Source organism: Pteropus medius, unplaced genomic scaffold (genome assembly GCF_902729225.1).
Source record: "Pteropus medius unplaced genomic scaffold, Ma_sr-lr_union100, whole genome shotgun sequence".
NCBI classification, from domain to species: Eukaryota; Metazoa; Chordata; class Mammalia; order Chiroptera; family Pteropodidae; genus Pteropus; species Pteropus medius.
Window position 1 is genome coordinate 19,333,005 of NW_024352787.1, and position 4,749 is coordinate 19,337,753.

Here is a 4,749-nt window from a genome sequence, read left to right on the forward strand (position 1 = left end):
TGGATATTTTTATTACCACCTAGCTCTGGAGAGATTTCAGGGCAGTGATAATTTGCTTCATCCAAGTTTAGATGCAGTGAGCTTTCCTTCCTCCTCAGTAACATTTCTCTATGTATTCAGGCTTCACACTCCATTTCAAGAGGCTTTTGTGTGTACCTGTGGGGGTTATCTACCCAGAGTTAGTGGAATGGGTACACAGAGAGGAGATCTTCCTCAGCAGCCCATGTGATTGCTGTTGCGGCAGGCAGAATCTCACGGAGCCTTAATCCAAGAATGACTAACAAACTCCTCAGCACAGGGAATGCATGGTTTTCACCTAAATGGAGCCAGGAAGTCCCCCAGACATTGGTGGTGGACCCTGTTCATGTAACCAGATTCTGGAGCAGAACTGGGTGGCTTTCTTAGGGCCTCTCTCAATTTTCTCCCGCTCATGTCCCCTTCATCTTTCACTCTCCTTAGCCTGGGAATTCCTTTCTAGTCTTAAAGTTAGACATTTTTTTTTTCTTTATTCATAACACCTCCTTTGTGTTCTCTTGAAGCATAAGCAATTGAAAATGAAAAGCCAAACTCTGTATTTCTGCAGTGCCATCCCTTTTCTGAAGAAATGAATAAAGAATGCTATACTGACTGGTAGGGGAAAAGAAAAGAGGTAGAAGAGCTTGATAGGGGGAAAGAACATATGAATTAATATTTAAAATCCTCTTAAAATAGAATTTTCTGCCAAATAAGTCACTGAACAGCCCATTTCTCCATGGATATAAGAGGAGAGGCATAAGATAGATTTTATTGATATTTCCAATAGAGTTACAGGCATGTGGTCTCTTCATTCACATCAAGCCCTTTGAGTCCATCTGCTTTACTTCATTATCAAGACTCTTCCACTTGGCAAGTGAGAAAATTTAAAACAACTTAAAGAAAAGAAACTATATTATCTTATATATCTGAGAAATACAAGATACATCTAGAATTCTTCACATCTTAATCTAGTTGTTCAAACATTGCTTCTAAAGCTCTCCTTGTCTCTGGCTATCCCTCAGTATACTGTGGCTTCATTATTCATTCAGGCTTTCTCCTGCAGGGTGAAGATAGCTGCTAACAGCCCACATCCACATCTCACAGCTTAGCAACCCCAGCAGAAAGAGGCCAATTTCCATACTCATTCCGAAGAAAAGTTTTTTAGCCTTACCAGGATCACCTGGAGATCAAAGGATAAACAAATGGAAAAATGTTCTAGGAAGTAAAGAACTAGAGTTACTTTAGTCTACTACATGTGCCTCATTGTTTTCTTAAAAATTATAATCCAGTGCTTTTAAAATTGCAAGTTTGTGCTTCATTTGCAGATAATGAAGTCAATTTAATGAATAGTGACCAAAATATTGTAAGATAACATAGTATAGGATTGGATAAAATAAAAAATTTCAATGATGCCAGTATGAATCACATATACTATGGGTAAGTATTAATTCATGGAAATTTTGTTTTAGTTGTGGGTGTGTGTGTTCTCTCTCTCTCTCTCATACACACACACACACACACACACACACACACACACACACAATGATGTAGAATGAATTTCTTACTGTGGGATGCAGTACATAGAAAAAAAAAAGCAAACAAAACTTCAAAGAAATGAACACCTTTAAAATACACTGAGTTAACCCACCTAGATGTGAGATTTTCAAGTACACTCCTAATTTTTTGGAAGATAAAAATTAATTCTACTCAGAACTTAGGAAGATTAAATACTCTCATTAAGAAATCAAATTTGCTTTCCATATTTAGTGACTTTGAACCACTATGTTTCTAAAGACTTTGGCCATAAAAACAATGGAACAAAAAAATCCTATGGGCCTAACGATAAGTGCCCATTCTTTGAGTGTTCTAGATTTGGTACTATAAACTCAAAAAATAGAACCTCTGAGTAGCACACTTTATTAAATGACTATAAGAGCTGGAGGGATGCATCATCGGAGTTGGATATTTTTCAGAAGGCAGGACAAAAATCTGCAAAGATTTATAAAAGCTAAGGTAACTTTCTAAGAGTCAGAGGTTATTTTGAGAGCTGTTATTTTTTTAAGTTATTTTACACCTTCGTGGATAGAAGACATATTGTAAAATACTAAGTTGATTTTATTATCAAATAATAGCCTGCAAGGGGTGGGCAAAGTTTTATTGTAGGCAATATCTGACACTGAAAGAAACTTACTCAACTCAAAGTTGAAGTAAATAGTCATATGTTAATGGAATAATACCATAGTGACTTAAATGAGCTCTACTTTCCAAGAGTCCCTAACTCACTTGCCTAGGACAGAACCATTCTATGTCTGCAAAAGGTGTTATAGTTTCATGATAACAAGGTATAAAGAAACAGGCAGCTTGAGATGGTCTAAAATCCTAGAAAATTTGCTACAAGTACAAACCAAAATAGAAAGTATATTCCCATTAGAAAAGATTAATGATAATTTTTATTGCTGTTGTTAAGGCAATAACAATGAGTGACAGTTCTGAAGCCTAAGGCTTTGGCAAACAAGTTTGGAAGTGGGATAGGAGACACGCAACAGGGATACTATTCTAGATAAAGAGAATGGCACCCACAAAGGCCTAGAAATTAGAGAGAGTGTAGCACATGAGGTACTCCAAATGAATCTGTATGGCTGGAAAACAAGTGAAAGAGGAAGTGTTAGCATGTGAGGCTGGAGAGGTGGAGCGTATAAAGTAACTGGATTTTGTTTTAAGAACAATGGAGAGCTGATGTAGAGTTTGAAGCAGAGGAGTTTTGTATCCTTTCTAAAATATCAGTAGCTGCAATGTGAATAAGGAAGTAGAGAGAAAGACAGTAATGGAGGCAGAGAGACCAATTAGGAGGCTGTTACAACAATCTATGGAAAGGTTGATGATGAATTGAACTAAGAAAGACATAATAGAGAGAAGTATATATAGAGAGAGTTGTTAACAGATCACATTTACAGAACTTGGTGACTTAGGATCTGGGAGTTGAGTAAAGGAGATAAATTAGGGATGACACCCAGGTTTCTGACTGGGACAACTGTGTGTAGGGTGGTACCATTGTGGATAAAAGAAAGTCAGGAGGAGGAGATTTTGGAGAAGAGATAATGGATTCAATTTTGGATATATCTTCAAAGAAGGGAAAGAAAAGGAGAAAAACTTGGTACTAAGTATATCATATGGCAACAAACTCTTTGAGTCTCTGTAAATTTAGTTGAATATTCTTAGATAGAACTGTCCCTTAATTTAGTGGTTCATGTGTCTACCCTTACAATGTACTAATTGTTAAATGAATGAATACCATCCGTAAGTGTAAATTAGTAATAAAAGCCTTCCCTTTTGAACAATCTTCCAAGCAAATTATATAGCAATAGTATTCTGTTAATATTTCTGAGAGGGAAAAAGGAAACTTCGACATATTTCGTGGATAAAAGAAACAAAGGGCTCAGAACGAATTCACGGAAGCTCTATGAAAAGCTGCTGCCCCATAAAATCCTTTGAATAGTTTAAATAAAAACCTCCCAGAAACTTTCCTGCAACAAACAATGGGAGAAAGCATTCAAGCACACTTTACTCTGACAATATTAACTACATATCATCAGATTTAGTGTACAGTAAGTTTTCACTTAATATTGTCAATATGTTCTGTGACTTTAAGCAAAACAACTTAAAGTGAAACCAATTTTTACCATAGGATAATTGATATAAACAAGAGTTAAGTTCCTAAGGCATCTCATCAACGTTATAAGAAAATGACATTGAATGTCAATGTCTCATGAATGGAGTGAGGAATAACTTCCTGATATCCTAAGTCGGGGTGGTGACAAGTGAGGAACCAACGGCTCTTTACCTGTTAGAGTTGGGAGACAGCTTTCTGGTTGAAATACATGTCATCCACAAGGTAATGCAGATCCTGCATAGCCAGTGGATCTGTGAGTCACTCTGGGATGATTTCTAAAAGTTTCAACTAGGCTAGCCCAATTCATGAAATGTAGAATGAGCAAACACAGAAAAGAGCCACTATTTTAGGATGAAATGGCTATCTGGGTTTGTAGATACATTAAAGACATCGATCCTTCAGCCATTTGCAGCTTCGAGGCACTTGAAGCATAGTATATAACAGCATGAATCTTTTCCCAGTTCTGAAATTATACTAAATCTGCAAAGACTATCAATATTAAAGTCTAAATATTTTCTTCAATCCTGTGATTTAGTATTAACAAACATCTTAGATAATATTTACAAATTGTGGGCCAAAGTGCAAACTTAGCAACATTTTAGATCATTAGAAAGAGAAACACCTGTAATTCATTTTAGCTTATTTTTGGAAGAGGAAAGATTTCCAAGTATTATGAGAACTAAAGAAGGTAGAAATTCAATGCTCTGAGAGCATATTGTACCTTATTTCAGAAGAATGGTAACACAAAAAGTCATGTATAAGTATTGGTTGTTCTGTGTTTTATTTCTTTCAGTCGACAAGTGGGAGCCTTCTACTTCAACCACGTGACACTTAAACAAAAGACATGTCGCTTTGATCCTGTGACAATAGCATGTGGATTTTTACTGGGCTGCCTGGTTGGCCCCAGGATTTTCCTGAACACTCTCTTCTTCATAGTCATCCTGCTTCAAGTCAACCAGGAGGGGAGAACCCAAAGCTAGTACTCTACTGACCTAGTTCCTGAACCAGATAATTGAGCCAATATCTTTTTAGGGCTGAAATCAACACCATTTCTCTGGTTACCA